The sequence below is a fragment of the Bidens hawaiensis genome, unplaced genomic scaffold (genome assembly GCF_021521415.1).
Source record: "Bidens hawaiensis isolate Kalapana, Puna unplaced genomic scaffold, B.hawaiensis_p1.1 tig00068903_1, whole genome shotgun sequence".
In the NCBI taxonomy this organism is placed as follows: Eukaryota; Viridiplantae; Streptophyta; class Magnoliopsida; order Asterales; family Asteraceae; genus Bidens; species Bidens hawaiensis.
Window position 1 is genome coordinate 39,201 of NW_027502161.1, and position 8,546 is coordinate 47,746.

Sequence of the window (8,546 nt, forward strand, 5' to 3'; positions counted from 1 at the left end):
TATTAAATGCCTAAAAAAGTAATAAAAATCAGCTTTTAAAATATAAATAAATAAAGTAAAAAACTAAAATGTTTCATCTGTTATCGTTAAAAAAAACCCATAAACTAAATAAAACAGAAAGTAGAAAAACGATAAAAAACACCAAAACTGAACCAAACCCATTTCATGAAAAAACTAATATTGACTTGAAAGCTGATCCAAACCAAAACCTGAACCGAACTCATTTTATGCCAAAACCACAATATGAAAAATATTTTGTTGGGTCCATCCCTTATCACCCTCTAGCCCCCAGCCCGTCCTCATTCCAGCCATGTTTTAGGGTAAATGTGTTATTTGTAATGATTATTATTGGTATTACAATGCGAGACTAATTTTAATTAAGGAAATGAATTAAAGAAATTAGCATCCTCCGTCCCGACGCCGTTTAAGTCCTCGAATATTGTGACCGTTGCATCATTTAAAAAGCGCAAGTGGTCGTCACGCGGCAAGAAGTGGAGCGTGGGACAACATTCATCTGTACAAACCCTGCTGCTGCAACTACACTCCCACCGTCTCGTGCTTTCATGTTCTTCTCCTTTCACCCATTTTATATATTTGTTTTCTCTTTCTCATTTCATTGATTCACTGTTCACTACACACAAACCCTTCAACAGGTATCTTCTAAATCTTCAATTTTATAGTGTGTTTATGGTATAATTTCAACTTTTTTCATCTGGGTTTTCTTAAAATCCCATAAAGTTTCAACCTTTTAAGGTATTCAATTGGAATCCGATGTGGGTTCATCATGTTCTTGGTTGGAACCCACCAAAACAATTTCTTTCGTCTTTTTTGTTTTGTTTTAATCAGACTAAATAAATATAGATTCACTCAAAAAAGCTGCCACTTTTTGTTTGTAAAAAGGATATTGAATCTTCTCAGGAAACCCTAACTGAAATTGTTATTGGTTTGGTTAAATAAATGGGTTGTGCTCAATCGAAGATTGAGAATGAGGAATCGGTTTCCAGATGCAAGGATCGCCGGAACTTCATGAAGGAGGCCGTGACCGCCAGGAATGCCTTCGCTTCCGGCCATTCCGGTTACGCCATGGCCTTGAAGAACACCGGGGAAGCCGAAGAGCTCTATCACCCGCATTTAGGCGGAGCCTCCGAGCCCCCTCCTCCGCCCCCGCCAGAGCCCGCTTACTCCCCTGTCCCACCGCCCTTGCCCAGCTTTTCCCCGACTCCCACGCCACCGTTACAGCGCTCCGTTACAATGCCGGTTATTTCGGTTATGAAAAAGAAAGGGAGGATGGTTAATAACGGGGCTATAATTGAGGAAGAAGAAGAAGAGGAGGAGGAGGAGGATAATGCTAATGATCTGAGAGGGAGGAGCGGGCGGAAGAGTGGCGGAAGGACGGCGACGGTGAACGAGACGTCGTCGCCAATGCTTCGGACTCCGGTGGCGCCGCCACCTCCGGAGTCCAAAGGGGGTGCTTGGGATTACTTTTTCATGGTTGATGATAATATGCCGGGAACGACTTTAAGCGAAGAAGAAGATGATGCCATTGATGAAAAGGATGAAGTGGAAGAAGAGGAGGAAGAAGACGACCACCATCTCCACCGCCAGGAGGTGGAGCCAAAGACGCCAGAGAAAGTTGTAATGGAGGGGTTTACAACCGAGGAAGAGGTGACACCGATGACTGTGCCAGTGAAGGATAAGAAATTCGTGCATTCTAACACGGCCCCGGCTGATATTAACCGAAGAGGCGGTGGAGGAGCGGTGAATGGTGGCGGTGGTATGGTGGTTGGATCGAGTGGTGTGAATCTGTTGAAGATTTTGGGGGAGATTGATGATCATTTCTTGAAGGCTTCCGAGAGTGCACAAGAGGTGTCAAAGATGCTCGAGGCCACACGGTTGCATTATCATTCCAATTTTGCTGATAATCGAGGTGATAATTATCAAACTGCTCTTATCTATATATGTTTGATGTTAATTAGTTAGTTGAATCTTGTTATTAACTTGTCTGATTTGGTAGGTCACATTGATCACGCTGCAAGAGTGATGCGCGTGATCACATGGAATAAATCGTTTAAAGGCATACCGAATGGTGAAAATGGGAATGATGAATATGATGAAGATAAGTATGAAACGCATGCTACCGTGCTTGATAAGCTTCTTGCGTGGGAGAAAAAACTCTATGAGGAAGTAAAGGTGCGTGCTACTATTTTTGTAACGGTTACTAAGGTCATATCACATTTAAATTTCTTGACTGTTATGTAGGCTGGGGAGCTTATGAAGTTTAGAGTGTCAAAGGAAAGTATCATTACTTAACAAATTGAAAAAATGAGGCGCGGCTACCGAATCTTTAGAAAAAACAAAGGCGGCGGTGAGTCATTTACACACACGTTACATTGTTGACATGCAATCTTTGGATTCAAACCGTTTTGGAAGTAAACGATATTCGGGACAAACAGTTATATCCAAAACTTGTAGCTCTTGTTGACGGGTAAGTTTCTTCTCCGTGTGTGTTACTATGTCCAACTGTTTGTGAACCGCCTAAAATGCCCTTGATTAAAACGTGCATGTGTTACTATTGCGTCAAATGTCTAAAATGCCCCTGATAAAGCGTGCGCGCTACTATGTTTGTGAATCGATAAAAAATACTCTTGATAAAAATGCATCGTGTCAAATGACTAAAATACACTTGATAAAATGGGTGTGTTGCTATGTTTGTGATGTGGACTAAAATAGCCTTGATAATACGCACAGGATGTCGAAGATGTGGGACTCGATGTGTGAACACCACGACAACCAGCTAACAATTGTAACCGACCTCAAGTCACTCGACGTGTCGGGCGCCCCAAAAGAAACCACCAAACACCACTATGAACGGACCGTCCAGCTGTACCACGTGGTCCAAGGTTGGCACTCGCACTTTGAAACCTTAGCAACACATCAAAAGAACTATGTTCAAGCCCTAAACAGCTGGCTGAAACTAAACCTGATACCCATCGAAAGCTCATTAAAGGAAAAGATTTCATCACCACCGCGTGTCCAAACGCCGCCGATCCAAACACTCCTACATTCATGGAACGACCACCTCCAGAAGCTTCCGGACGAGCTGGCAAAAAGTGCTATTTCGTCTTTTGCTGCGGTTATCGAAACCATTATGAACCACCAAGAGGAAGAAATGAAGCTTAAGGAAAGGTGTGAAGAAACTAGAAAGGAGTTTTTGAGGAAGAATCAGGCTTTTGAAGATTGGCATCAGAAGTATATTATGAGGCGGGGCCCACACAAGATGAGACGGAGTCAAACCGGGTCACGAGCGGGCCTGACCCGATAGGCGAGAGGCAGTTTGCAGTTGAGACATTAAAGAAGAAGCTTGAGGATGAAATGGAAGCTCATCAAAAGCTTTGTGTGCAAGTGAGGGATAAGTCTTTAGGAAGTTTAAAGATTCGGTTGCCTGAGCTTTTTCGGGCAATGTCGGATTATGCCCATGTGTGCCGGGATTCGTATCAACGGCTGAGATCGATCGTGCATTCGCAGAATCGACAAAATGGAAGTTAAGCAAGGTCAAGTTTGTTAATGTTATGATTTATGTTAAAAATCATGTGAAAATGATGTGTTTTTTTAAGACCAAAATGTGGTATGTTTTATTTATTTCATATTTGGTACCATCGTATGGTTTTATTTGCATTATTTTACTAGACTGGTCAAGTTGGTTATGGGACCACAAGCAAGGAGTATCATTTCTTGGTACAGTACAAGACATTTATGGGCAGATTTTTTTACTTTATACATTTCAGTCCAATTGTACCACATTGGTGAGGTTTTATGCTAATAATAACAAGCAATGTTAAATATAAAATTACCGAACTGATGGTGGGTTCTGATTCCTTTTTTTTATATTAAAGCTAACCTTGTGTTTCTTAAATTTTTTTTAAATAATGTGTCGGAAAACTTTTGTTATATTTTGATGATTGACAACATATTGGTCGTGATTATTGGTGATCAAATCGGGTTGGTCAAAGGAACCGGAACCGGTTCAGAACCAGTTCCATTAGTCAACATCACTGTTTAAAACCGGTTCCATGGTCAAAACCGGTTAGGGAACCGAACCGGTTCCCCAACCCTCGGACCCGGAACCGGTGGAACCGGTTCTGACCAGTTCCTAAACCGGTTCTTACACTGTAACCGGTTGGAACCGGTTACAGTGTAAAATATTATTTTTTTTTCGTTTTTCGTTTCCGCTGCTTGTGTAGGTGATGATTTTTGTTCTTCTGATTTCTGAAGAGGCTCATGCTACTTTTGTTGTTCACCCACAGAGCAATGGTAAACAACATATTGAACTTAATGCTATGAGTGTCAGCGTGTTTGAATTGATTAGTCTGTATCGTGTATCGTGTAATGGTGAACTTAAATCTGTATCGTGTTACATTTGTTGAGTTTGCTATGTATTATAGTCTTTTGGCTTATGCAAGTCAAATGCTGAATTATAATCAAGAGCGGTGTTATACGATTCGTATTTGTATAACATGTTAAATAAAAAAAAAACAATTAACATAAAATTCATTTTATTTACTTTAAGAAGTTCAAAAAAAAAAGGTTACATGTTTTAAAATATTCAAAAACAAACTAACAAAACATTAAACTTATAAATATAAAGTTGTGACATATTATTTCTAGAAAAGCCTTCTTGTTCGTCGTAATTATTGAGTGGCGACTTATTCATCAGAATTACTTGTAGAAACGCCTTCTTGTTCGTCGTGCACTCGAACATCAAGTGGTGTTTCGTCTTCCAGAGTGGTTACGTGTTGAACACGATCGATTGAGTCCAAGTGATCCTACAAGCAAATGCACATCTCCACCGACTCCGAATTCAGTCTTGTTCTTCTCACCGATATTACCCTGCCACTAAGAGAAAAAGCAGATTCCGAAGCTACCGTAGAAGCTTGGGCGGTTAGTAAATCACGGGCCATGGTGGCAAGAATCGGAAACTCGGTTTCTTTTACCTTCCACCAAGCCAAAACATCAAAAGTGCCATATTCCTCTTCGGATAAACCGGTAGAGAAATCATATGCACTATACCTTCCTAGTTCGCTTGAATGGGTGTTACCCCTTTGTTTTTTAGCCGTTACGTTGCGAACGGTGTTCATAAGGCTAATCATGGGGTCTCGTACTCTAGTAGCACTTGAACTTGATGAAGACCCCCCCCCCTGGCTTAGGCATGTGTATGTTTGACCCATATTTATTTATATAAAAGTCATACATAAATTTAAAATTCAAGTTAAAATCATTTTGTGCCTCTGTTGAAAAGTTTGGGTCAACTTCATGCATATCTAAGGCTGAAAAAATTTCGTCTATCACACATTCAACCCCCGTAACATTTAACATTGGGTTTAAAGCGGCGGCGCAAGTAAAAATCGGTGGCAATTCAAGAAAGTATTTTTTTAATTTAAACTTCATTGGTAATATGATGTTTGAAAACATTGGACTTTTATTTTCAAATTCTTTAAGATTGTTAACGATTAAAAATAACTCCGAAAGAACCAAGGGACTTGTCGGATAATACGTTCCCGATAGTTTCGTAGTTGATGTTTTAAAAACTTCAAGAAAAGTCGATAAGTCATTGATAATTTCCCATTTCTCATTTGAAAAGGGGATTGCCAAATCATTCTCGGCAAGACTAGAATGAAACATTTGTAAAGTTTATCTTTGTTTCAAAGCACTTTGAAACATTATGCAAGTGGAATTCCATCGATGAGGTACATCCCAATTAGCTCCCAAAGCTTTTCTTTCCGTATCTTTACAAAATTTTCTATAATCCATTTGTCTTTTTTTACTTTTCTTAAAAACTTCATGTAGCATTACTCTAAAATCGTTTATAACCAATGTAACCTCATCCGAAGCAAGTCCGTCTTGCACGATTAAATTAATGATATGTGCAACACACCTTGAGTGAAAAAATACACCATTGCAAATCGGCGTATATTTTAATTTTAATTTATCAACCGCCGATGTATTATTCGACGCGTTATCAAATGCAATTGAAAATATTTTATTTTCTAGTTTATAAGTTTTTATAACATAATCTAAATTTCAAACAAATTATCTCCCGTATGTGGATACTCAAAGAGTTCGAAAGCAATGGTGCGTTTCATCATTTCCCACGATGACGGGTCTACCCAATGAGCGGTGACACAAAGATAAGATTCGGGTAGACCATGTGGAGCCGACCAAACATCACTAGTTAAGTTTATTCCCGTATTTATATTTTCAAAATATGCAATTAGTACCTCTTTGGCCTTCTTCCACAATTTAAACCAATAACGTTTAAGAGTATGACGACTTACGTGAGTGTATTGTGGTTGAAACGTATCTCGAATCATGGCGGTTAAGCGAGGGTTGTCGAAGTGGCTAAACGGCAAAGCTTCTTGAATCACAAACTTCGCCATACGATCTTGAACTCGATCAATTTGGTATGTAAATATTCCGCCTTCACTATCCATTTGCGTTTGTTGCGACTCGACGTTCTGTTTCAACGCCCTGCAATACGGTCTTTCGATGTGTTTCTTCAAATTTGAATTCGAAAGTGGGTTTAAATAAATCCCACAAAACTTGCACCGAGCCTTCAATGAATGGTCACTCAATTCAACCAAATCCCAATTGCACCAAATCTCTTGATTACGATTATGAGGTACAATACGAACGAAACTTGGTCCGGCGGTGGAACCTTGACCAACCGATGATTGTGAGGCAGCCATAACAACAAATCTGAATATAGAAGAAGAGAAAACAAGAGATTAGAGAACTCAGAACGTTGTAATAGCGTTTTTTTGTATTTTTTTTGCGTTCGGGTTTGCGTTTTGAGTGTTGTGATGAACCCATTACACCAAATACCTATTTATTATAGTAGTGGGGTGTTTGGGGAGCCAAAAAACGGCCATTTTTGATCCCAACGGTCAAAAAAACGGCCATAAAACCGTTTCCCAACGGCTAGAACTACTCCAACGGCTAGAACCGGTTCCGAACCGGTTCCGGTCGAACCGGTTCCAGAACCGGTTCCGGTTCGGTTCCGGTACCTACCCGGTCCACCTCCAAACATGTCAAACCGGTCCCGGATCGTCGGGTTGAAACGGAACCGAACCGGTTCCTACGAAAAACGGGTAGGAACCGGTTCGGTTCCGGTTCGGTTCCACCGAACCGGTTCCAGGAACCGGTTTTGTTGTCCACCTGTAGTCGTGATCTCTTGATCTATTTAAAAATTAAATTATTATTAATATACACGTAAGATATTACATTCATTGAGTCTATTCGGTTGCATGAATACAGGGTGAGGGTGGAAAGTTTACTTACGTGTTGGATAATGGGTCTAAACTTAGTGAAATAGACCACATTCTTGTATGCACGGACTGCCACACTTTCGATTTTTTACTCGTCTTCAAAAGGTGGGTATTGTGGCGGTGGTGAACCCAGTGGTTACCATTGAAGTTCCATCTGCAAATCCGGGTAAAATGTTGGTTATTACATCGACAAAAATAAAAAATGAATTGAAATTGCAGCTAGGTTGTGTTAAGAAATTGCAACTAGGTTGTGTTAAGGTACAAGAATAAAATACCTTCAAAGAAGCAGTTAGGGGTGTGGGGGTGAGAAGTCACCGGGCCTCAACGGGTACACTTTCTAAGTTTTTTAAGCACTTTTGGGAAATTTTTGAATCTGCCATCAGGTGTATTTTGAATGTTTTTCAAATGATTAGTAAAGGATTGAATGATTATTTGTCCAACCAACTAGTTTGTTGGGTTCTGTTTTATAAAATCATAGCAAACACTCTAAACATAAAGAAATGTTCTTTAAAGTGGATTTTGGAAAAACATTTGATACTTTAAATTGACAGTAATAATTATGCTTCAGAGGGGTTTTCCACCTCTTTGGTGACTATGGATTGATCTATCATAATTAACGACTTACCTTATGGAATTTGACATGAAATGGAGCCGAGGAATAACTCATGGCTTCCAAGAATGCATCTGATGCAACATTAGCATTTTTAAGGCCAATTTATCATTTTATTACTTTTAAAATATAACGTTTTACAAATTCCGAATACACCTCTATAAAATGCTTATTTTTTTCTATGTTTTAATGTATTTTTCTTTAAAACTGACATGGGGGCATGCATTTTAAGCATATGTGTAACGATTCCAACGAAACCAAGTATACCCTAGCCGGTAGACAATAGTTACGTTATATTTAATGTCGGGTACATGAATTACCATAGTAATTATACGAGAATACATGGTTCACTGTATTGATTGTACGTGAATATATAATTCATCGTATTGAATATGCGATTAATCGATCGATAGTTATTGAAACCCGAACGAATCGAGGGTTCAATTATAGACGATATCTATAATAATTAGTGATGTTACGAAGCATTAATGCTTCGGGATAAATAAAGTACGGCACAGAAAAAGAATTTTCGATTTAATGGTACATCGGTACATTAAACGAAACCTTCAATACCAAACCGAGCAAGAGACGATCGATCAAGCCGAAAAAGATGC

The 8,546-nt window shown here is 39.4% G+C and overlaps 1 pseudogene across 1 annotated transcript; it reads left to right on the plus strand.

Moving 5' to 3' along the window:
- The first annotated feature begins 1,187 nt into the window (after positions 1-1,187).
- LOC143605287 (protein ROLLING AND ERECT LEAF 2-like) lies at positions 1,188-3,749 on the plus strand (annotated as a pseudogene). Its single transcript, XR_013148491.1, has 4 exons — positions 1,188-1,927; positions 2,015-2,190; positions 2,260-2,485; positions 2,749-3,749. The product of XR_013148491.1 is annotated as a protein ROLLING AND ERECT LEAF 2-like (transcript).
- The last annotated feature ends 4,797 nt before the right edge of the window (positions 3,750-8,546 follow it).